The 27,250-nt window shown below is 42.6% G+C and overlaps 1 long non-coding RNA gene across 1 annotated transcript; it reads right to left on the reverse strand.

Moving 5' to 3' along the window:
- Window positions 1-3,216: 3,216 nt before the first annotated feature.
- On the reverse strand, window positions 3,217-23,703 carry LOC120921772. The gene is made up of 6 exons (XR_005744966.1): window positions 23,672-23,703; window positions 19,919-19,951; window positions 18,359-18,406; window positions 15,284-15,310; window positions 5,129-5,164; window positions 3,217-3,431 (listed from the first exon to the last, which is right to left on the reverse strand). It is a non-coding gene; the product is annotated as an uncharacterized LOC120921772 (long non-coding RNA).
- Window positions 23,704-27,250: the final 3,547 nt, after the last annotated feature.

Below are 27,250 nucleotides of genomic sequence, written 5' to 3' on the forward strand. Positions count from 1 at the left end.
TCCACCAGCAGCACCACGACCGCGGCCAAGTCCCTTATTTGACGTTTTCCTCATATTTCTCAAATTTAGGGTCTTGCCCTAATTTTGAGAAATTTTAAATACAAAAATAGTGTAATATGGTGAAATAGGCAGAGATTCACCTATATATTTCTCTACCTATAGCAAGAAGCAGGAACCCAGCCCTAAACAATGTACTGGTGGAGTGCTGGTGAAATGGGCAGAGATTCACCTATATATTTCTCAAATTTAGGGTCTTGCCCTAATTTTGAGAAATTTTAAATCCAAAAATAGTGTAAGCTGGTGAAATAGGCAGAGATTCACCTATATATTTCTCTACCTAGAGCAAGAAGCAGGTAACCCAGCCCTAAACATTTGTACTGCACACACAGTATATGACAGGGGACAGGTAGAATGTGCTGGTGAAATGGGCAGAGATTCACCTATATATTTCTCTACCTAGAGCAAGAAGCAGGTAACCCAGCCCTAAACAATGTACTATATGAAGCAGATGTCACAGAAATCAAGATTGCCGGTTTAGATTTCTGAAGCAGCATACACCTCACTGACACTGTCCCTCAAAATCCGGAGCCTGTCCCTGCCATAGCTACACCAGACTGACGAGCGGCCCATAAACCATAAGATGATAATGATGTCAAAGAAATAAATAGTGCTTTTTTAGATGTATGAAGCAGGATCAAACCTCACTGACACTGTCCCTAAGAATCATTCAGCAGCCTGTCCCTGTCATAACTAGAGCGGAGTTCTATGAATAAAAAATGCTTGTTCAGATGTATGAAGCAGGATCAAACCTGACTGACACTGTCCCTAAGCAGCAGAATCAGCAGCCTTTCCCTATCATAACTAAAGCAAAGTGACGATCTGTGCTGTGTGCCTCGATCTAATATAGAGACTGGTCACATGATGGGTCACATGCTGCACTGGCCATTCACAGCCATGCCATAAGTAGGCATGGCTGTGATCAGTTCCCAGTCACAGTAGTAAAACGAATGGCGATTGGCTGCCGTGCAGCGCGCCAAAACATACCCGAACTCCGAACCCGAACCCGGACTTTTCCAATTATTCAGGTTCGGGTTCGGGAGCAAAAAAAACCCAAAGTCCGTACCGAACCCGAACTTTACAGTTCGGGTTCGCTCAACCCTAGTCACAGTACATGTTGGCAGCACCCCAGTGTTGCTCCCCAGTGCTGACAGCACTCATGCAGCCCCAGACCATGACACTCCCTCCACCATGCTTGACTGTAGGCAAGACACACTTGTCTTTGTACGCCTCACCTGGTTGCCGCCACACAGGCTTGTCACCATCTGACACCAAATAAGTTTGTCTTGGTCTCATCAGACCACAGTACATGGTTCCAGTAATCCATGTCCTTAGTAGGGATGAGCTTTGAGTTCGAGTCAAACTCATGTTCGACTCAAACATTGCCTGTTTGCCTGTTTGGCGAACAGCGGACAATTCGGGGTGTTTTCGGCAAATTCGAAAAGCCGCGGAACACCCTGTAAAAGTCTATGTGAGAAATCTAAAGTGCTAATTTTAAAGGCTAATATGCAAGTTATTGTCAAAAGTGTTTGGGGACCCGGGTCCTGCCCCAGGGGACATGTATCAATGCAAAAAAAGTTTTAAAAACGGAAGTTTTTTTGTGAGCAGTGATTTTTATAATGCTTAAAGTGAAACAATAAAAGTGAAATATTCCTTTACATTTTGTACCTTGGGGGTGTGTATAGTATGCCCATAAAGTAGCGCTTGTTTCCCATGCTTAGAACTGTTTCTGCACAAAGTGTCATTTCTGAAGGGTCTGGTATGGATATTTGGGGGGAACCCGATGTAATTTTTTTGAAATTTGACGCAGTGTTCCCCTTAATATCCATACCAGACCTGAAGGGCCTGGTAATTGAATTTGGGGTGAACCCCACGCACATTTTTATTTTTTTTATCAATGACTTTTCTCTGTATTGCCGGGAGCCGGGAACTGATAATCTGTATGAAATATGGCTGCTAGTTACATGCAGATTAGTGTCATCATGTGTAACCTATTGTATCTGCCAGACAGATCTGTGTGTGGTGTATGGTTGGTTGGTTGGCTGTCTATCAGATCAGTCAGATGGTGTGTCTGGTATGTGTGTGGGCCGTGGGAAAAGGGATAACACAAGGATTCTAACTCACAGGATAGCTTGAGGGATCTCAGGAGTGTGTAGGAATAACTTGGCTTCTCCACATCCCTGATGCCGCGTACACACAATCGTTTTTCGGGTTGTAAAAAACACAGTTTTTAAGGGTCTATAAAAAACAATGTTTTTTTCAATTCGATCATTAAAACGGCCTTGCCTACACACTATCGTTAAAAAAAAATGCTCTAGCAAAGCACGGTGACGTACAACACGTACGACAGCACTATAAAGGGGAAGTTCCATGCGAATAACACCACCCATGGAGCTGCTTTAGCTGATTTTGTGTTAGTAAAAGGCGATTTGCGCTTTTCTGTCTGTTACAGTGTGATGAATGTGCTTACTCCATTACGAACAGTAGTTTTACCAGAACGAGCGCTCCCGTCTCATAACTTGCTTCTGAGCATGCGCGGATTTTTCACGTCGTAAAAGCCCACACACGATAATTTTTTACAACCTTAAAAACGACAACGTTAAAAATGTCGATAAAAAAAAAGAGCATGTTAGAAAAAAAATTGCGCCGTTTTTCAGAACCCGAAAAATGCTCTGAAGCCCACACACAATCGTTTTTAATGACATAAAAAAATGTAATTTTTTTACAACCCGAAAAATAATTGTGTGTATGCGGCATTAGAGTGCTCCAGATTGTATGCAAGATTTGTATCTGGCTTTATGACTCCAATTTGAGTGAGTCTCCCTCCAGTGGTGACTATCAGAATTTCAGGATGTGATAACTGCAGTATTACCTGCCCAAAGGAAGCTTCTTTCTCACCCCTCCTCCCCTATACAAGGATCTTACTCAGACCACGTGACGGTGTGCTTGTATCCTCTATCTATCTATCTATCTATCTATCTATCTATCTATCTATCTATCTATCTATCTATCTATCTATCTATCTATATCTTGCTGTGTATTTGCATTGCAAGTGTATTTTTCATATGGATGAATGCTTATTATTAATGATATAAAATAAGTATTCTAGTTTACTTTTAGACAATAATGATAACACTTTCAGATTTTAAGCATTGTGTTTATTTTCATTAGTAAACTGGTTTGTGTTGATCAGAAATACATTTGAGAGATAATTCCACCAGAGTACTTCATGTGTTTTGAAAGATCGTCATCGCAGATTTAATAATCTTGCCCCTCCTCCTTTTAATTTCCATTAATTCGTAATTTGTAGTAGCAGGAAAAATCTCTTTAACTTCACTTTGGATCTTGAAGTTACTTGGACAAGTTGTCTGTAACTGAGAAATGTAAAATCAATACTTTTTTTCTTTTTTAAAGCCCATATATACATTTCTTCAAAAGCCATACCATATGGCATAGCACACATGTCTTATATGTGAAACAATTGTAAATATACATAATGAATAAATAATAATAAAAATAATAATAAAGCTGAATTCCAGGCAGATATAAAATATATACATTACTGCAGCTTTCAATGTATTATTATTTTTTTGTTAAACTATACTATATAATACAATTGCATTACAATAAATACAAGTAATAATTAATATATTATATAATAAATAATACCTTTATTTTAAATACTACTACTAATATTAATAATATTAATTATTATATTTTAATAATGTTCTAGTTATTGTTGTTGTTATTGTTATTATTATTATTATTATTATTATTATTATTATTATTATTTATATATAAGTCCCATGTAGTCCCTGTAAAGAAAAGCACAGCTTGGAAAAGATACAACATAAAAGCAACACAAGTAGCCAATCATTTCTGCTGTAGTGGAAGGAGCATGCTGATTGGAGGAGAGAAGGGAGTGGTAAATAAACTCATCAGTGTGCAGCTTTTCTTTTAAAATGCACTCACATACTACAGAGGAGGGGATGCAAGACCTGTAAGTGTTACTTAACATTGCAGCATAGAGAAATTAGATCTCTTCCCCTGCTGGACAGGGCTGTGATGTGGCAGAGCTGTGGAAATCCCCCTCCATTAGGTTACATACTGGGCCCAATACCGATACTTTTCATAATCTTGTCTAAAACTATACTATACTATACATGTCTTAAAATGATGTATTAATGTTTGCAAAACCAAATGCCACTGTCTATTTTCCACCCAGGGCAGATTTTCTTAATTTTGAAGAATAGAGTAAATCAGGAAAATGTTAGGACCAGTAGAGGGAGTGTTTCAAGGGCAATGCCCTGTTCATCAGAGTTCTCGCCTCTCATTCTCTATCTCTCCTTCTTGTTCTTTCTCTCCCCCTCTTCTTTATCTCTTTGGTTCTCTCTTACCCAGATAGCAAGCAATTGTGCTGCAAGTTTGAAAATCACTTGCTAAGCTATTGCTAGACTTGCCCGGCTTCACAAATTTGTTGCACAATTGCAGCAATTCTGCATTCCACGATTCCAGATCAATTTTCGTGGCAAACATTATTATGGAGGAGGGAGTGATAGGATGCAGGGAGATCATATTATGGGAGAGGGAGTGATAGGAGGCAGGGGGATCAGATTATGGAGGGGATAGTGATAGGCAGGGAGATCAGATTATAGGGGAGGGAGTGATAGGAGGCAGGGAGATCAGATTATGGAGGAGGGACTGATAGGAGGTGGGAAGATCAGATTATGGAGGAGGAAGTGATAGGAGGAAGGGAGATCAGATTATGGAGGAGGGAGTGATGGAAGGCAGGGAGATCACATTATGGAGGAGGGAGTGATAGGAGGCAGGAGGATCAGATTATGAAGGAGGGAGTGATAGAGGACAGAAGCCATGGAGATCAATTATTCATATATAGTAAGTCTGTAAGAAGTTTTTTGCAAACCACTGTGGTGGTGCACAAAAACCAAACACCTAAGTATACAAAAAATGCACATAAACAACACACAAAAAAGTGCATTTGAGATTGTCAGTTTATAACAAAATAACTTTGCCTCCACAATTGGGTCATATTTTCAATCACATTACTTACTCAAGTACTTACTCCAGAAACTTGTCGGCAGTTTAACTTTGTGGCAAAGAAAAAGAGAAGTTATTACCCAGAATGAAGAATAAATATTACATGTATGTAGTAAAATAACAAATTGTTTTTACACTTGGATAGGAGAAAGGTTTTGTTGTTACTCGAGTCGCCAGAGGTAAATCAAACTTAGAATTGTCCTTACGATAGATCTCTCTCTGTATTGAATGTAGATTTAATTATAAATTGATCTCAGATATTCATAAGTTATATTGGTTGCATTTGTGCATGGTAGCCAATCAGCTTCTAACTGCAGCTTGTTCTATTAAAGTGATTATAATCACACACTGTTTAATTTACATCGTTCCTTCTATTTCTGTACGTGGATGACGGCACTGTAATTAGCTTAACCACTTAATCCCAGAGCCTCTTTCTGAGATTTGGTGTTTACAAGTTAAAAGAATGCAAACATCCCTTGTAATAGGAAAAAAGTATGACAGGTCCTCTTAAATATGAGATCTGGGGTCAAAAAGACCTCAGATCTCATATTTACACAAAAATAACTCTTTAAGAGCGTTGGGCGGAAGTGACATTTTAAGGTAGCTTCCACCCTGCAGTGGTATGGAGACAGGTGGGGACCATCTTCCCCTCACTTGTTTCCATACCACACAAGAAAACAGATGCGATCACTCCTCCGCTACCGACGGCTGCGGTAAGCGGTGGAGGGCACCGGAGTGTGGCAGGAGGGGGGCATGGTGCCCACCTTGCTGAAACAAGGTACAATAAAACCAATTCTAAAAAAACCTACCCTTGACCCCAAAGACCCAAACAACTGGAGGCCCATAACAGGTCTAAATGTTTTCTCCAAGGTAATGGAGAAAGTAGTTGTACAACAGCTGCAACTGCATTTAGACACCCATAAATTACTCGACCCGTTTCAATCAGGCTTCCGTCCAGGTCACGGAACAGAAACGGCTCAAAATATGGGATGACACTCTAGAGGCCGCAGAAGAAGGAGAATCTTGTCTCCTGATACTGCTGGACCTAAGCGCGGCTTTTGACACTGTAGACCACGGACTACTACTGGCTAGGCTAGCTGAAGTAGCCGGAGTCGCTGAATGTGTTTTACCCTGGTTCTCCTCCTTCTTGGAAAACCGATCACAAATAGTGAAACTGGGGTCTTTCACTTCTGAAAAACGTACGGTATCATGCGTCCCTCAGGGATCTCCCTTATCGCCCGTATTGTTTAATATATATCTTCGCCCTCTCTTTGAAATCATCAGTAACCAGAAGTTACTTTACCACTCCTATGCAGACAACACACAACTGTATTTCCGCATCTGCAACACAAAGGATCATTCTCTTGGACTAGAGAAATGCCTTACTCTAATAGATAACTGGATGACAAACAGTTATCTTAAACTCAACGGTTCGAAAACAGAACTTCTCCTGTTTCATGCTAACCGGAAAAATCACCCCGTGTCAACCTGGACTCCCCCACCCATTCTGGGGAAAACTATCACCCTAAGCTCCAAAGTCAAAAGTCTCTGAGTCATTTTCGATACCTAAATGACAATTGATGCACAAATAGGGTCAGTAGTCAGCGGATCCCACCATCTCCTGCGCCTACTACGCAGACTCACGCCCTTTATCCCGAAAGAGGACATTGCAGTCGTGGTGGGAACAATCATCAATTCCAGACTAAACTACGCAAATACCCTCTATCTAGGACTCCCCAAATACCAAATCACTCGTCTGCAAGTCGTTCAAAATATGGCCGCTCGACTAGTGACTGGAAAAAAACATGGGAATCAATCTCACCTTCACCGAGATCCCTTCATTGGTTGCCAGTAAAAGACAGAATCACTTTCAAGGCACTCTGTCTAATACATAAGTGTATTCAAGGCAACGCCCCCCAATATCTATGCGAAAAAATAAAAGCCCATAACCCCAATCGCATTCTGCGATCCACCAATCAAAACCTCCTCCAGATACCCAAAGCCAGATACAAGTCCAAAGGAGATCGAAGATTTGCAGTCCAGGGACCTCGCCTGTGGAATGCACTACCAACTACCATCCGACTGGAGTCGGGCCACTTGGCCTTCAGGAGAAAGATTAAAACCCATCTCTTCTGAGGTCAAGGGGTTCCTTACCTATGAAATGGATACAGCGTCCAGAGGCGATTCAGTTCGCATGTGTTGCGCTTTACAAGTTTCTCACTCACTCAGAATTCTGTCAGTATCACCAGCAAAGCAGCTTCATAATTATCCCATTATAACGAAGAAGAGAATGTGCGCTGCATTTCAAATTTTCATAATTTGCCGCATCACGAATGTGATATCTCCATTACGAACGCTAGTTTTACAAGACTGACAGCTCCCAGCTTGTCCTTGCTCCTGAGCGTACTTTGGATTTTTCTTCAAGGACTTGTGTACACACAATTGGATAATCCGACATCACACATTTGTTGTGGGAAAATTTGAAAGCACACTATCCAACATTTGTTGTCGGAAAATCCAACAACAATTGTACGATGGAACGTACAAACAGTCGGATTTTCCGACAAAACCCTTCCATCACGCATTTGTTGTCGGAAAATCCGATCGTAAATGAGGCTTTAGAATCACTCCCTGGGACACACTTAACCCCTGATCACCCCCTAGTGTTTAACCCTTTCACCGCCTGTGACATTTATACAGTAATCAGTGGCTATTTATAGCTCTGATCGCTGTATAAATGTCAATGGTCCCAAAATAGCGTAAAAAGTGTCCGATGTGTCTGCCATAGTGTCCCAGTTCTGATAAAATCGCTCATCAGAGCCATTACTAGTAAATAATATAATAATAATAAAAATGCCATAAATCTGTCCCCTATTTTGTAGACGCTATAACTTTTGCACAAACCAATTAATATACGCTTATTGCGATCTTTTTACCAAAAATATAGGAATATAACAATACGTATCGGCCTAAACTGAGGAAAAAAATAGTTTTTTTATATATTTTTGGGGGATATTTATTATAGCAAAAAGTAAAAAATATTGCTAAAACGACCGCGCAATTGTCAGCTAAAGCGACGCAGTGCCGAATCGCAAAAATAGCTCTGGTCAGGAAGGAGGTAATTTTTAGCTTTCAGCGCTGTCACACTTTGAATGACAATTGCACGGTCATTCTACACTGTACACAAACTAAGGCCCGGATTCACAAAGGAGTTAGGACGGCGTATCTCCAGATACGCCGTCGTAACTCTGAGTGCGGGCCGTCGCAACTCCGCGCCCGATCCATAGAATCAGATACGCCCCACAGTTGCCTAGATATGAGCGGCGTAAGTCTCCTACGCCGTCGTATCTTAGGGTGCATATTTACACTGGCCGCTAGGGGCGCTTCCATATATTTCCATGTCGAATATGCTAATTAGCTAGATACGCCGATTTACGAACGTACGTGCACCCGGCGTATCAAGATACGTCGTTTACGTAAAGTTACCCCTCATAAAGCAGGGGTAAATCATGTTAGGTATGGACGTCGGAAACATATGAACAGCGTCGTATTTTACGTCGTTTGCGTAAGTCGTCCGTGAATAGGGCTGGACGTAAGTTACGTTCACTTTGAAAGCATTGACTATTTGCGGGGTAATTTTGAGCATGCGCACTGGGATACGTTCACGGACGGCGCATGCGCCGTTCGTTAAAAGCGTCAATTACATCGGGTCACGATTCATTAGCATACAACACACCCACACCAGCCTACTTTGAATTACGCTGGCTTACGCCGGCACAGTTACACTACGCCGCCGTAACTTAGGGCGCAAGTTATTTGTGAATACGGGACCTGCCTCACTAAGTTACGGCGGCGTAGTGTATCCGAGATACGCTACGCCCACCTGAAGATAGGCGCGTCTACGTGAATCTAAGCTGAAATTTTTATAATTTTCTTCCAAGACATGGAGCTTTCTTTTGGTGTTTTTATTTTTTGCTAAACAAACTAAAAAAGCCTGAAAGTTATGAAAAATAAAAAGTTTTTCTTAATTTCTGTCATAAAAATGTGTTTTCTCCTTCGCTGATGGGCACTGATGAGGCGGCACTGATGGGCACTCATGAGTTGACACTGATAATATGGCACTGATGGGCACTGATATGTAGAATTAATGGGCACTGATAGGTGGCACTGATATGCAGCACTGATGGAAACCGATAGGCGACACTGATGAGGCAGCACTGACGGGAACTGACAGGTGGCACTGATTGACACTGACAGGCGGTACTTATGGGCACGACTGAACACTGGTGGGCACTGATAGATGGCACTTATTGGCACTGGCAGATGTCACTGATGGTCACTAATAGATGGCACTGATGATGAGGTACTGGCAAGTATTACTGCTGGGCACTAATTGACACTGTGATGAACACTGATTGGCTCTGTGGTGGGCTCTGATTGGCACTGTGGTGGGCACTTATTGGAACTGTGGTGGGCACTGACAGACTTTAATGATGGGGCACTGATGGCAGCTGTTGGACACTGATTGGCAGCTGTTGGGCACATCTGATGGGGCTGTGTTGATAATGAATGTGCTGATTATCAGCACAGACCCACCTCTGACAGGGAAAGCCGCCAATCGGCTCTCCCTGCCAGCACGAAACAAGGAATGCCGTTCCTGGTACATCAACCAGATTCCCGCTTTTTTAGTTGACCGATTGTTTAGTTCCAGAGGTCTTATCTGTGTTACAAGATCTAATAATATGAGAATCCCCAACAAATCAAAAATCTCAACCACCTGGTTTCATTCTGCCTACTACTAAAAAACTCATTGCAAGGTGTGTCCCCAAAATGATCCCCCAAATTTAAATTCTTCCCAAAAATCTGGTAACACCAGGAATTATCTTAATGATTTTTTAACTTTCTCAAGTTCTATGCTAAATTTGTGAAGATACCTGATTTCCTCTATGATTGTCTTGTGTGTTCCAACCAACCAATACAAAAGGAAATCTACTTCTAATGCCGCGCACACAAGACCGTTTTTCATGATGAGAAAAATGCACTTTTTTTAATTGGTCGTTAAAAAACGATCGTGTGTAGGCTCCAGAGCGTTTTTCCCCAATGAGAAAAATGGCAACATTTTTAAGAACTTGCTCTATTTTTTCTCGTTGTTTTTCACGTTGTTCTTTTTCACGTTGTTCTTTTTCAAAAACGGTTGTGTGTACGCGGCATGAGTATTTAGCCTGAAAATGTATGTGCCTGAGAGCTTTACCAAAGTAATAAAAATAAGGGTCATCTCACATAACCCTAGGGCTATTAGAATTACATATACTGTATGTGCAATTTAAAATTGGTTTATTTTTATTACTTTTTTCTTTTTTAATCAAATAAGTTTTTTATTTTTTTTTATATATTGCTTATTACATGCAAAAATGTAAGAGCTACTCGACAACATAGAACATCTAACGAGACCATACAACAATAAACATACACCTCTATATATAGTTCATTTTCATTTCAATCTCTACTTCTTAATCTATTACAGATCTATCACCCATCTGCGTTCCCCTCCCCCACTCCCCTTTCCTCTCCCATCTCCCTACACAAACCATCGTAAAACCGATTACTAGAATCAAGCCAATGGGACCATATTTTATTAAATTTGTGGGGAAACTCCCCTATGTTTATAGGCTAATCTTTCTCTTTTTAATGTAGCGCCGGGTTACTTCTAAGTACCGGTGCTGACAAAATTTAAGGGGTGATCAGAGTGTACAAACTCTGATTCTGATTTCAATAAAAGAAAAGGGTCTCTGTTTCAGCTGGGCTGTACTATGGGCTCATGCTGCTGTTCCCGGGGTGCTATACCACCCCGGGGCGACAGGTGGCACCAGTGGAGTCCAGGCTGGGGTGCCTCTTGCCAGCAGCCACCTTCAGGGTGACCATACATCACGGCCCCCGGCGAGATGGCCTACCAGGCCGGGGTGCGCGTGCCACAAGGTATTCTTGGTTCTGGGACCATGTTGGCCCGGAACATGTAAAACTGTGGCGGGGCCCCAGTGATTGACTGGGTCCCCAGTTCTGAGAAGATCCCGAGCAGGATAACTGTTCGGTGGGGAGTCCGCCTGATGAGAGCCAAGAGAGGCTGGCGATCCAACAGGGCCTCGACAATCCATCAGGGATCAAGGTACCGAACACTGGAAGGTTGGATGTTAGCCACCTGTCAGTCCGTAACCTAATTGGAAACTACCTGAAGTTGATCCAGACACAAATTCTACCAAGGAGGATTGTCTCCATGATCTACGTTCTAGGGAGGGTCTGTGGCAGAGATCTTTTCCCTCAAAGTTCCGAGTGATACTCTGGCTGCCAGGTCGGTGTGAGAGGCCTGTCCAGGTACACTATACCCACCCCGGCTGGAGTGGTGACGAAAGCAAAGTGTCGTTGGAAGCAGGACTGCTTCCGTATTGTTAGGCCTGAGTCTGCTGTTTTCCTCTCCTCGTACATCTTTACTTTCTACCTCAAGTTCTACTGTTTTACCCATAAAAAAAAGCAGCAGAAAAGACACCTGCTGGACATTCCATTGCTTGGCTCTCATCAACTACCCCAGACGGCGGAGTCACAGAGGTAGCATGCCACCCAATCTATAACCAGCGGCTCCTTTGGTGGTGAGCGCTACATGAATATAAGATTTACCTTATTACACCATTGTTTGTGGGTTGGTGGTGTTATATCAATCCATTTCTGTATGTAGCGCTACCCCCTCAGGAGCCGCTGATTGATTTGGGATCGGCGTATTGAGTTACCTCTATGTGTTGTCTAGGGGTGAAGGTTGTGAGTAGAGCAATAAGCGAATGTCCAGTTCGTAGATTAGGTTTTCTGAATGCTTTATTTCTTGGCCCAACACGACCAACATCAACTTGAGGTAGACAGAAAAGGTTGATGAAGTAAAGGAACTTTGCGGTATCAGGCATGGATAGAAGGAAAGCAATCCTGCTCTCAGTAGTAGTGGATACAGTTCATCGCCACTCTAGCCAGAGTGGGTGAAGTGCCTCCGGACAGACCTCTGCCACAGGCCTGGCAGCCAAAGTGCCACTTTAAGGTTGCTGGGAGGAGCAGGCTTCTGCCACAGACCTGGCTCTAGTGGGGCCTCTGCCACAGGCCTAGAACTTGGATGAGCTAAATGGTTGAGCTTATCCTCCTAGTAAATTGTGCTAGGGTCACCGGTTGACAGTGGAAGTGTACCTGTCAATGTTCCGGTCACCAGATCCCCGATGGTTCGTTCAAGCCCTTTTGGATAACCTGCCTCCGGGTTCTCCTCAAGCCGATCCCCCACCGAAAAGCATACAGCCTGGGATCTCCTCAGTAGAAGGGGGACCCAGTAAGTCACTGGGGCCCCTTGGTAGCATCAGTTGCTCCAGACCAGGAGGGTCGCGCGACCCAAGGCCAGGTAGGCCATAGTGGTGGGGCCCGCGATGTGCACACATCCTAAAGGTGGGTGCCGCACCTGGAACCAGGAACCCGCGAAGAACCAAGAACAACGGCCTCCGCTACAGAAATACTCCTCCCCAGCATGCCCCGTGAGGGGAAACTCCTCCAATTGACTGCTAGGAAGAAGCGGCTCCACCTGGACCTCTCTGGCACCACCTGCCGCCTAGGGATGGTACCGCATCCCTAGAACGCAGACTGACCCACAGAACAATTCAGATTTGGCGACAGCCAAATTTAACAAATTAAGAATGAGAGCAACATAACTCTCTCATTCTCCCACTAACTTTAGCGTAGTGCCCTTACTGAAAGTAAAGGGGGCGCTACATGTAAGATAAGCTTACAAGCTAAATAAATGGATCTAGTCCACATCGTGTTCATCTCTACAGGCAATTATTACTTTCTTTATATATTAAGCACTTAAGCCCCGGAACAATTTTGGTGCTAAAGGACCAGGCCACTTTTTGCGATTCGGCACTGTGACAATTGCGACATGGCTCCCAAACAAAACTGACGTCCTTTTTCCCCCACAAATAGAGCTTTCTTTTGGTGGTATTTGATCACCTCTGTAATTTTTTTTTTGGCACTATTAACAAAAATAGAGCGACAATTTTGAAAAAAAAAATCAATATTTTTTACTTTTTGCTATAATAAATATCCCCAAAAATATATATAAAAAAGAACACATTTGTTTCCTCAGTTCAGGCCGCTACGTATTCTTCTACATATTTTTGGTAAAAAAAAAATTCAATAAGCGTTTATTGATTGGTTTGCGCAAAAGTCATAGCGTCTACAAAATAGGGGATAGTTTTATGGCATTTTTATAAATATTTTTTTTTTTACGAGTAATGGCGGCGATTAGCGATTTTTATCATGATTGCGACATTATGGCGGACACATCGGACACTTTTGACACCATTTTGGGACCATTGTCATTTTTACAGCGATCAGTGCTATAAAAATTCACTGATTACTGTGAAAATTACACTAGCAGTGAAGGGGTTAACCTGTAGGGGGCGCTGAAGGGGTTAAGTGTTGCCCTAGTGAGTGATTCTTACTGTGGGGGCGTGGCTTGGCATGTGACATCACTGATCGTCGTTCCCTATGACAGGAAACAGACAATCAGTGACAGGCTCACTAGGAAGAACGGGGAAAGGTTTGTTTACACTTACCTCTCCCCGTTCTTCAGCTCTGTGACCCAATTGCGGGACACCAGCGGTGATGGGGTCCGCAGGTCCCGCGGGCGCGGTCACGGACCTCAGGACCGGGTCGCGGGCGAGCCCCACGGCTGGGCATCTTAAAGAGGTTGTACCTGTGCGTGCTTATGCCCAGCCGTGCCGCACTGCCAACTTATATATCGGTGTTAGGCGGTCCTTAAGAGGTTAAATAATTTTTAAAAAATGATTAAATAATCAAAATCTGGACACTGATAAGAACAGATATTACACGTGATCTTAGCCAATGGGATTGTTCTTCTGTTGTAACAATAACTTGTTTTGTCTTTATACATGAAATCCTATTCAGGAGACGTCCTGTGTATTATGACATCTCTTTGTTCGAAGTGAGTCTGAATCATCTGAATGCTCATCGACAGGGCTTTTTTTCACAAAAAATAGGTGCTGGAACTTAACCAAGGCCCCACAAAACCCCTCCTCCTACACACACCCTCCAAATCACATCAAGTAATGTGTGTTTAGTCACATTTCACAAAAACAGTGGGGCATTAAATACAAGGATTGCATTACATACAAAGGGCAGAGCTGCCACTTGTAAACACAGAAACCAGACTTCTGTGCTTACATGTTATTGTGGTGAGCAGGCACCAAAGGGTCAGAGGTGTTGGAACTGAGGGCCAGATTCTTGTAGATTCCGCGGCGGCGTAGCGTAAGCCATTTACACTACGCCGCCGCAAATTACTGGAGCAAGTGCCGTATTCTCCAAGCACTTGCTCCGTAATTTGCGGCGGCGTAGTGTAAATGGCCCGGCGTAAGACCGCGTAATTCAAAAGGGGCGGCTTGTATTTAAATCAAGAGCGCCCCCGCGCCGATCAAACTGCGCATGCGCCGGGCGGAAAAATAGCCCAGTGCGCATGCTCCAGCTCACGACGAAAAACGTCAATGACGCCGACGTGAGCGTCATTGACGTAGAGTCGTATTCGCGGACGACTTAGGAAAACGACGTAAACGACGGAAAAAGCCGACGCTGACCCGACGCCATACTTAACATGGCATACGACGGACTTTCGTAAACTTGCCCCTCATATAGCAGGGGCAAGTTTACGCTTACGGAAACGTCGTAAATTCACTGCGTCGTCCGTGCGTACGTTCGGGAATCTCGCGTAAATAGCTAATTTGCATAGACGACGGGGAAAACGAGGCGACACCTAGCGGCGGGAGAAAAAATTGCATTTAAGATCTGACAGCGTAAGAGCCTTACGCCTGTCAGATCTAAGGGATATCTATGCGTAACTGATTCTAAGAATCAGTCGCATAGATACGATGGCCCAGATTAGGACTTACAATGGCGCAAATGGCGTTGCGCCGTCGTAAGCCCTTTGAGAATCTGGGCCAATGTTCCATCAAGTTCCCCCTGAAAAAAAAAAACCCTGCTTATTAATCTCTCTGGTTCTGCTCATAATTTCTGCAATCACAGCTTATAACAAAGTAACTTTTATCTCCACAATTTGTTTTCAATCTCATATACTTACCCCTTACAATATCTTCAGGCAGAGAAACTAAGAAATCATCCAGGACATGATAAAGAAAAAGAGAAATTATTACCCAGAATGCAGAATAAATAGTACATGTATGTAGTAAAATAACAAATCTAACAATGTGTTCCTACACTTGGATAGGAGAAAGGTTTTGTTGTTTCTCTCCAGAGGAAAATCCAACTTACAATTGCCTTCAGGATAGAAGGAAATATACATCTTTTTATAGAATGTAGATTAAATCATACATTGATCTCATACATCCATAAGTTATATTGGTTGATCAAACAATACTTAGAAGTCCACATAGAACCAACCCAATGCCAGAGACAGTCAAGAAATGGATCACCTGCTGGTGGTACTGTGGTCCCCGAACCAGAAGGTTGTAGTTCCGGAGTCCACCAGTTGGTGTCTCCCAGCAGCCAGAAGATCCCAGCAATTGAAGAAAACAATGCTGCACTGCCCCTGCCATGTTGGAACACATGTTGATGCTAGCATCTACCTGGGCGGTAATCTGTGTATTTGGGTTTTGTCACCATGTTTGTATAATTGATTGTAAGTTTTAGTTGGTTCACCATTACATATCACTAGTTAGAGTTGGGTAGTGCAGGGGTATTTTTCAAATAGATCTCAGCAATTCTTCTTCACTTTATGCTGGCTGCTAGGAGGGTATTTAGTCCCTCCTCTACTATTCCCTCTTCCTTCAGTGTTTTTCCTGCCAGATAGAGAGTCTAGATCCTGCTCCTCCTCTACACCCTGTACCCTGCTACCTATCTTTACCCCTTGTTCCTGATCCCAGTTCTGGTTTCTCCTTCCTGACTGTTTGTAAGGTCACCTGTGGCCAGATAATAGATGCATCCCGTTGGAGTCAGGAGTGCAACACAAGGTAGTGAACCCTATGGCAGAGTGCTGCGGATGGAACACAGAGTGGATATGGAAAGCAGGTCCACTGGAGCACAAACAGGGATCCCACAGGAAGCTTGAGCCCAAGGTTCCCCAGAGTGTGGAGTCTAAGATCCAGCAGGTATTCACCAGAGCCTCTAGTGGTGAGGATGGCCTTAGCTACAACTGAATCCAGGTTGCGGCCCCCCAGAGTCCCCCAGCTCACGCTTCGTAGGGCATAGAGGAGAAAGGGGAAGCAGCCACTCAGGATACAAGAGATAGTGAGGGGTAAGCCAAGGTCAGAGCGACAAGCAGACAAGGATGAACGAAGGACAGGCCAAAGGTCAGGGTCACAAGCAAACAGGAATAGTCGGGGACAAGCAAAGATCGGTACACAGAGATAAATGTAGCACACGGCAAGCAGGAACACAATGCTTAACAAACAACGTTGATCAGCAAGGCAGACCTGCAGTGCGCTGGTTAATATAGAGTTCCTGATATGGCCTGGGATGGAGAAATATCAGGGAGGAGAGATGATAAAAGCAACCAGGTGAGAGTGTCAGGCCTCTAAGGTAAACACATGGCGAGGAAGGTAAGCTGCCAGACATTACTGCATATTCATGACACTGTTCCTTAATCCTTATACTTCCAGTTTTACCCTCTTCTACCCTGTTAATCCACGCTTCTCTTTTCTTTTTATACAGGCAGTAGACTTACATACGACTTATACTTCCAAACGGAGGGAGACAGGGGCAGCCTGTCCATTGAGGGTGCCTGGGCACCACCCCAGCCATGCATCCAGCCCCTTACAGGATGCCGGGTGCATGGATTCCAATAAGGGGATTGTTTTTGTAGCACTGATTAGAGCCAGAGGCTCTAATAGGCTTCAAAATAGGATGGGCTAGGGTCACAGAGAGTTCGCTCAAAGCCCACACCAGTGTGTTAAAATAGCAAATTAATATTATTAATAATACTCGATAGGGGAACCTTTACGACAAGTCACTGGCATTTGGCATCCCTGACATAAATCTTACTCAGGGGTGTGCTGAGAATTTAATTCAAGGGAATAACTTCCAGTCCCAGACCCCATCGGTGGTAATCACCTAATATTTTGGTTACAAAAAATGACAAATATTATCAGGCTCATCCTGACTAGTCTGCTTCTAAGAAAGGAGCCACAAGGTTTGTTTTGTAATTCCTCCCTTTCCAAGAAGCAAGAGATGGAGAGAGGTTGGTGTAATTTTTTATCCATTCTCCTGTACATGATGACATTTATTAGTATCTGTTCTCCAGATACCACTTTTTACCCACTTAGTTCTATAATTTGCCCCTTCAGAGACCTTTAATTTGAGTGATGTACATTGTAGAGATGGGGGAAGGGTTCAGCCCAAGCATCAGTTCAGGCTGATTCGCTGAACACCCGAATTTGCAGGGTGTTTGCTTGGGGTGTTTGCACGTCCTGTAATGCACTGAGCACTGCACAGTGCATTCTGCGCCATGATGTGGCAAAGCTTTGCCCAATCAGGGAGCAATGTATGCTGGTTGTTAAGGAGTGGGGCTGGGAAGCCGGCTGCGGCATCCTTACCAACCGATGAGTCATCAGCTGTCAATGGGTTTCCCCGATGACAGCTGAACAATAATAATAATAAAAGTGACAGTTAAAAAATAAAGGAAAAAATGGTGGGGGGTCCTTACCAGGCCCTTGGTGTCTGATATGGATTTTAAGGGGAATCAAATAAAAAAAAAAAAACGGTGGAAACTTTAACATCTGAAGATGGAGTTTGATACAAACAGAAACGACACTTGATCTTAGCCAACGGGCTTATTCGTCGCTTGTAACATTACTCTGCCAACTTATATATCGGTGTTAGGCGGTCCTTAAGAGGTTAAATCATTTTAAAAAAATGATTAAATAATCAAAATCTGGACACTGATAAGAACAGATATTACACGTGATCTTAGCCAACGGGATTGTTATTCTGTTGTAACAATAACTTGTTTTGTCTTTATACATGAAATCCTATTCAGGAGACGTCCTGTGTATTATAACATTTCTGTGTTCGGAGTGAGTCTGAATCGTCTGAATGCTCGTCCATCTCTCTGGTTCTGATCACAATTTCATCTCCTGCAATCACATCTTATAACAAAGTAACTTTTACCTCCACAATTGGGTCAATCACATATACTTACCCAATGGGAGATCTCCCAGCATCTTAACTAATTCCTTCTTCTGGTTGTCTTTGTGGCAAAGAAAAAGAGGTAAATGAAACTTTCAATTGTGTTCATGATAGAATGAAAGATACATCTTTATATAGAATGTAGAATAAATCATTGTAACAGAATGGCCCGTGACACCTAGAGACTTTGGAAGGATGGGGGGTACTCCTGTGCCAGCGTCACTAATAACTCTTGGGTCTAGGGTCTTCCTGTGGCCCTTAATTATAAATCACATGAGATGGGACATAACTGATAATTCATGTTTTGCAGGATATCTTGGAATTTTACAGGTTGTTAAAGTCTGACTCCAATTGGAGTGTTTTCATTCAATGGGGGGGACACATGCTTTTGAGGTGTTAATTGTGTCTGCTCCTAGACATTCCATTGTGTGATGCTAATGACACTGTTTTGTATGTGGAATGTGACTTGTCAAGCTGTAGTAATTACCTCCTCTAATTTCGGAGACGGGACGTCTGGGGGATGACTAATGATTAGCTCAACTGGATGTCATTGTCTAAGAGAAGGTGTATTGAAGCCCCCCCCCCCCCATTGTGTGATGTGTGGGTGGAGTGTTTCTTTGTCCCTGTGATTAACTTTAACATGCTTGTACTGTATATAAGAAAGCTAAGATACCATTAAAAGTGTTCATACATTTTGACTCAGAACACAGAGCGTATGTCTCATCTCTCTGAGGGAATTCTTATGGATCGTGTCTGCTGGCGTGTCAGACTGTCGGATAAGCTTTCGTGGTTGATGGAATGGGAATATCGTAAACGGTGGTGACCGTTACAATCATAATTGATCTTTTATATCCATTAGTTATATTGGTTGATTAGACGATACTTAGAAGTCCAAATGAAACACAATGCTGGAGATAGGAACTGTTTCATCTGCTGGTGGCACTGTGGTCCTTGGTCCGAGGAGACCAGCAGATATTTAGTCATTCCTCACTATTCCCTCTTGTATCAGTGTTTTGCCTGCTAGCCTGATAAAATCTTGCTGATTTATCCAGAATCTAGATCCTGTTCCTCCCCTTTATCCTGCACCCTACTCCCTCATATCTGCACCCCTTGTTCCCAATCTCAGTGCTGGTTTCCCCTTCCAGACGTTGTCTTACATTTCCATTGTTTCCCTCTTCTACCCTTTTCATTCATGCTTCTTTTGTATGTATATATTGTATTATAGTTAGTTTGGTAGTTAGGTTTTCTGTCACTTGGTTAGTTAGGTTGCTAGTTAGACATGTTGTCACTTGGTTTATGGATCACTTATATCTTCATGTTTGCTGTGTATTCTGTGTGTTGGTGGTTTGGATGAGTTATCTTTCACTAATAATAAAATTACTTTAATCATACACAGTCTGGTTTCAGTCTCCTAAGTGCAGCTACATGGATCTGGTCATTCCTGCTGCTGGGTGCACAGGGGCAATGTGGGTAACATTGGCTGGGTTCATTGCACAGCCAGATCAGGAATTCTTGCTGTATTTAACAATGCATCATAGTGATTTTTCTGCAATATATTCCATACTGTACTTACCATTTTCTGCTGTCGCTGGACGCTTATTTGCACCTAAAAATAAATAAATAAATACATTTTGGAGTTTGGACGTTTTTAAACTAATATTTTATATACATTTTTTACTATAGTTATATTATATTCATAGGGCCATGTGATGCAATTGCCTATATATGCTTCAGTTTAATTCTCCCTGCTAATTTAATGCTGTGGGTTACAGGTAACAGGTGTTCATGTGTGATTCATCTCTCTCTGTGAACACTGTTCATATGTTAAATAAGGCTAGCTTTTGAAAGGCCTTTAATTGTGTGATAACACTGTCTAAAAACCTATTGATGCTCAGAGGTGTTAATAGGTGTCAAGCTGCATGCAGGGACGAAACGTCTGCCTAGGAAACTCAGTGTGTGAAGGTGGTTTGTTGTTTAAGGAATGTGCAGTGATTAGACATGATAATTGTCGGTCGGTGCCGACCTGTCTAGAATGTTTTAGTAATTAGCCTCTAGTGTGTGATTGGGGGGGGTGGAGATCTCATTGTTGCTTTAATGTCTTGGACTGTATAAAAAGCTGAGAAGAAAACCATTAAAGTGTGTTGTTCCAGCAGTAAGCTTGTCTCGTGTGGCTTTTTGGGCGACTCCAGGAATATCCCTCCTCGTGGAATATTGGGGTGATTTTCGTTATGGGAAGAAGGGAACGTTGACGGGGATATCATTGTAATACCGTCACAGGCCAAAAAAAAGGGCCAGTAGAGGGAGTGTTTCAAGGGCAATGCCCCGTTCATCAGAGTTCTCTCCTCTCATTCTCTATCTCCCCCTCTTTTTTTTGAAACCCCAAAAAAATGCATTCATACGCTGTGTTTAGAGGCATTTCAATCGCTAAACGCGATTAAAGGTTTTTAACTCGTGTTTAGCAGCGTTTAGTTTACAGACATTTTTAATTTTAACCAAAAAAAACATTTTTTTTTTCAAACGCTTCTAGATGTAAACGCAGCCGTTTTTAGACGCCGGTTTCTAGCTGTCAAGTTAAATCGTTCAAGAGAAGTTGAACAATGTCCCGTGTACATGAAGCCTAATGCAGCGTACACACCATCATTTTTCGGCATGAAAAAAACGTCGTTTTTGAAAAACGTCATTTAAAATGATCGTGTGTGGGCTACACATAATTTTTCGGCTTCTGAAAAACGACAAAAAAAAAATTCGAACATGCTGCATTTTTTAACATCGTTTTAAACGATGAATGAATGAATGACTTGTATAGCGCTAAACATGCGAATTGAATTTGCCTCTAGGCATTTTTTTCCAGCCAGTGTCTGCCTGGCTGGTGCGGTCATTTACCCCGTAGGATCTCGACACGCTTGGGACACACAGTCATACACACAGATATACATATATATACTGGGCCAATTTGGACTAGATCCAATTTACCTACCAGCATGTCTTTGGAGTGTGGGAGGAAACCGGAGTACCCGGAGGAAACCCATGCAGGCACAGGGAGAACATGCAAACTCCAGGCAGATGGTGTCCTAGTCGGGATTCGAACCAGCGACCCTTTTTCTGCTAGGCGAAAGTGCTAACCACTACACCACTGTGCTGCCCTGTCGTTTTTCGGATTGTAAAAAATGGTCGTGTGTGGGCTAAAATGACGCGCATGCTCAGAAGCAAGTTATGAGAGGGGAGCGCTCGTTCTGGTAAAACTACCATTCATAATGGAGTAATCACATTCATCACGCTGTAACAGACAGAAAAGCGCGAATCGTATTTTACTAACACGGAATCAGCTAAAAGCAGCCCAAAGGCAAACAGAACCTCCCCTTTAGAGTGCCGTCGTAAGTGTTGTACGTCACCGCGCTTTGTTCATCATTTTTTAAAAAGCGATAGTGTGTGGGCAACATCGTTTTTAACCACTTGAGATCCGCGCTATAGACGAAATACGTCCGCAGCGCGGCTCTCAAGTGGCCGTTTAAAAACGGCCTTTATGTGCATTACCCGCGCGTGCCACTGGGTGGCGCGCGGCGGGTAAAAACTGTCCCGACGCATCGCCGAAGACCCGATGCGTGTACCTGGCGGCCGCGATGTCCGCCGGGTACACGCGATCGTCGGTGACACGGTAGGTGACAGCAGGAACGTGGAGCTCTGTGTGTAATGATGGGGTGTAAACACAGAGCTCCACGTGCTGTCAGAGGAGAGGAGACCGATCTGTGTCTCTTGTACATAGAGACACAGCATCGGTCCCCTCCCCCAGTCACCCCCCTCCCCCCACACAGTTATAACACACCCAGGCTACACAGTTAACCCCTTCCTCACCCCCTAGTGTTAACCCCTTCACTGCCAGTCACATTTATACAGTAATTAGTGCATTTTTATATCACTGATCGCCGTATAAATGTGAATGGCGCCAAATTTGTGTCAAAAGTGTCCGATACGTCCGCCGCAATATCCCAGTCCCAATAAAAATCGCAGATCGCCGCCATTACTAGTAAAAAAAAAATAATAAAAAAAATCATAATTCTGTTCCCCATTTTGTAGGCGCTATAACTTTTGCGCAAACCAGTCGCTTATTGTGATTTTTTTTTTTTTTTTACAAAAATACGTCGAAAAATACGTATCGGCCTTAACTGAGAAAAAAAATAGTTTTTTAAAAAAAAAATTGGGATATTTATTATAGCAACAAGTAAAAAAAATATATATTTTTTTTAAATTGTTGCTCTTTTTTTGTTTATAGCGCAAAAAATAAAAACCGCAGAGGTGATCAAATACCACCAAAAGAAAGCTCTATTTGTGGGGAAAAAAGGACGCCAATTTTGTTTGGGAGCCACGTCGCACGACCGTGCAATTGTCAGTTAAAGCGACGCAGTGCCGGACGCTGAGATTTCGCCTGGGAACGAAGGGGGTTTATGTGCCCAGTAAGCAAGTGGTTAATGATGAAGTTGGAAAAACAATGGCCCAGATTCTGAAAGGGCTTACGACGGCGCAACTCCATGTGCGCCACCGTAAGTCCTAATCTGGGCCGTCGTATCTATGCGACTGATTCTTAGAATCAGTTACGCATAGATTACCATTAGATCCGACAGGTGTAAGGCTCTTATGCTGTCGGATCTTAAATGCAATTTTTTTTTTTGCCGCTAGGTGTCGCCTCCGTCGTTTTCCCCGTCGTGTATGCAAGTTAGCAAAATACGTGAATTCCCGAACGTACGCGCGGTCGACGCAGTGAAGATACGAAGTTTACGTTAAATTTGCGACGCGTAAAGTTGCCCCTGCTATATGAGGGGCAACCAATGTTAAGTATGGCTGTCGTTAAAAATGTATGTTGTTTGCGTCAGTCGTCGGTGAATGGCGCTGGATGCCATTTACGTTCACGTCGAAACCAATGACGTCCTTGCGACATCATTTAGCGCAATGCACGTCGGGAAATTTTAGGGACGGCGCATGCGCAGTACGATCGGCGCGGGAACACGCCTAATTTAAATGATCCACGCCCCCTACCCGGATCATTTGAATTAGGCGGGCTTGCGCCGGAGGATTTACGCTACGCCGCCGCAACTTTACAGGCAAGTGCTTTGTGAATAAAGCACTTGCCCATAAAACTTGCGGCGGCGTAACGTAAACGAGATACGTTACGCCCGCGGAGATTTACGCCGAGATACGAGAATCTGGCCCATAATATTTTTTTGGACATGCTGAAAAATGATCGTGTGTAGGCGGCATAAGACCTTACTCACAGCTTATAACAAAATATCCTTTGCCTCCACAATAGGGTCCTATTTTCACATATACTTACTGAAATTCTTCGTGAAATTCGGCAGGAGGACTTCATGGAAAAGAAAAAGAGAAATTATTACCCAGAATGCAGAATAAATAGTACAATAGTATGTAGTAAATATATACAAAAAATATTGCGCTACTCGAAAAAAACATATAATATATATCAGTGGTTGTGGGCAGCCAACATACCAATGGATAATTGTGCAAAAGTGAAAAGAATATAAATGTAGCGCCAACCTGTGTGAAAAATTATGTCCACAAAGTGGCCCCAAATAGACAGACACCCTGTAGGGAAAAATATATGTGGAAGGTCTACAGCGCTACTAAGTGAAAAATTAATTATATTACTTAATCAATAAATAAATGATAAAGCAGCAATTATAACGGTGAACTAAACCAAGCAAAATATGTGAAAAAGGATAATGCGCTAAATCAACTGATTAAATAAGGTGTCAACACATTAAAATTACTGGAGGAGAAAGACAAATTAATACAAAGAATGAAGTTCCAAATTCTATATATATATATCGTCCCTTGTTGCTGTAATCCTGAAGGCAACTCAGAAGCACTTTGCCAAACCACACACACACAATGTGTGAGAGATAACCAGCTTGATGATGTATTGATCAAACTTGTCAGGTCAAAAAATGCTTTCCACCAGGTATTCACGTGTTCACATATGCAAAGAAAGGGAGACAGAGAGAAGACCGATAGTGTGATACTGTTAAATGAAACACCAGCGTCTCACAACACTCAAAACATCACTCACGAATCCCCGATAGTAATTAGGCTTCAGCGTGTGTGCATGTAAGCTGCTCAGCTTGTTGGGCTCCTCATCCGGCACCTCCGTGCGTCCCGTCACTCAAGCTCCTCCCCCACGCGTATCGTCACTAGACACGTGACTTAATCATGGGTCAATGTGTGACTAGGGCTTCCTAAGGCTATAAATAGCCTATCACACACTTGCAACAGCGCGAACGGACCAATGGGGAGGCACCAATGACTACATCATTGCAGATACACCACAACATTTCAGCCAATTGTGGTTTATAAAAGTATCTATTTAACAAGTTTTAATATGATACAAAATGAGACACAATAACTTTTTTAAAACCGCTGTCTGTACAAAACACATAAGTTTATCTCGGGTTCTGCTACGGACGAATCCGTGCAACTCAAATTAGCATCCCGTGGTATTCATTTGATATTACTACCGCATAAGCCAGCAAATGTTAATATGTATATAAATATAAATATATATAAAAAACTAATATAAAAACTAAAATACATATATGTAAAAATGATCCACCATATGAATATTGCATGTGAATCAAACCAAGGCTGTCAAACACATATCCCAATCTAAGCTATCAATTAAATAGCATCATGGACATGTTGTGCATAACAATAAATATTATATTATATACAGGAGCACCACACCATTAGCCATCCAGTGGGTACAAGCTCCCAGTAGGATAGCATTAGGGTAACTGATTGGGAGATGTGAGAGATATGTACATATATATAAATAAAATACTATTTAAAAACAAAGATTAAAAATCAGATATAAAACAGTTAAGATCAAAGTCAATATTTAAACCATTCGGAGAGAGAGATCCCATCTCATGGATCCATCTCGATTCTGCTTTACTGATCTCTCTCACCCTATGGCTTCCTCTCCAGTGGGGACTATATTTTTGTATGCCCCAAAATTTCAGACCCTTTGGGTTCCCTTGGTGACATAGCTCAAAATGACGGGAGACATTATGTTTCGGGTATGCATTTAGAATATTCTGTACATGCTCTCTTAATCTTTTCCATAAGGGTCGTTTAGTGCGGCCTATGTATTGTAAGGAGCATGGGCACTCAAGGACATACACAACACCCTCAGTTCTGCAGGTAATAAGGTCATCAATGTTGTACTCCTTCTTGGTGACATTTGAAGTGAACTTAGTACATTTTTGACCATTAAAATTCGTATTCTTACATGCAAAACACCTCTTGCATGGGAAGAATCCCTTACCCTGAAAGAAGGTAAGTACATTTTTCTTTATTGGAGGATCAGGAACATTTTTAGCTACTAGATCCCTCAGGGTGGGAGCTCTGCGATATACCACCCTGGGGTTAGTAGGTAGAATACCCTGTAGCTGCTGGTCAGCTCTTAAGATAGGCCAGTACTTTTTAAAAATAGCTTCCAGCTGTCTATGTTGGACAGTGTAGTTCAGGATAATCGGGGGATTATTATCCATTTGATCAGGTTTCACTTTATCCTGAATAAGGGCAATTCTAGGTGTGTCATATACTTTACGGATTTGTTCCTGGATAAAATCCTCATTGTACCCTTTATTCACAAACTTTGTTCCTATAAAGTTAGCTTGCTCCAAATATACTTTTTGGTCAGTGCAATTTCTACGGATGCGTAACAGCTGTCCTTTAGCCCTGGTTCACACTGGGTACGATTTGGAACGATTTGAGATGCGATTTGACATGTCAAATCGCATCTCAAATCGGCGGCAATTGTCGGCAATGGCACTGTCCTAATCAGTGCGATGCCGCATCTGCGATTTCAAAAAGTAGTTCCTGTACTACTTTTTGCGATTTCGGGCCGCGATTTACATTAAATTGCGGCCGAAATCGCGGCAAAATCGCGGCCGCGAAATCGCGGTAAAATCGCGCATTTTACCGCGATTTTGAATTCGCAGCAGTGTGAACCTAGGCTCAGGGATGTTTATAAGCCAGGGCTCGAAATGGCAGCTATCCACCGGGATATAACTGTTCCGTTCCACTGGCTTAAAATATGTTTTAGTTGATATTGAGTTTTCCTCCAGCGTGATTTCCAAATCCAGAAACTGTATAGTCTGATTACTGATAGTATACGTTAAGGAAATATTTTGTTGATTTAGATTCAATTTCTCAAAGAATGTGATTAAGGATTGTTCATCACCATCCCAGATGACAATACAGTCATCTATGAATCTTTTGTATAAAATCAGCTGGCTAGGCATATCGTTGTAAATTGCCCCCTCCTCCCATTCTGACATGAATACGTTTGCCACGCTGGGTGCATATTTAGCTCCCATTCCGATGCCATTGAGTTGCCTGTAGAACTGAGATTGATGCCAAAAATAATTATGCTGTAAACCATAAGCCAAACATCGCAAAACAAACTTTTTCTGCTTCGGGATGAGTTGGCTAAAATGATTCATCGCCCACTTGGTTGCATTAATCGCTTCCTCATGATTAATATTAGTGTAGAGCGAGGCTACATCAGCTGTTGCTATCAGGAACTTATGCTGTGGGGAGATTACTACAGTCTCCAGTAACTGGATAAGGTGTTTTGTATCTCTGAGGTAAGCCTTGGTGTTGGGTACCAAGGGCTGGATAAACTTGTCAACATATTCTCCTAAACGTGAATTGATTGACTGAATACCGTTGATAATTGGTCTCCCAGGGGGTTTTAATGGGTCCTTATGTACCTTCGGCACCGTGTATATAATAGGAACTCGACACATATCTGGATTCAGGTATTTACTTTCTCTTTTGGATAAAATACCTTTGTCTTTGCCCTTTTGTATGAGCACAGCCAATTCTTCCT

This window comes from Rana temporaria (assembly GCF_905171775.1).
Source record: "Rana temporaria chromosome 4 unlocalized genomic scaffold, aRanTem1.1 chr4o, whole genome shotgun sequence".
Classification (NCBI taxonomy): Eukaryota; Metazoa; Chordata; class Amphibia; order Anura; family Ranidae; genus Rana; species Rana temporaria.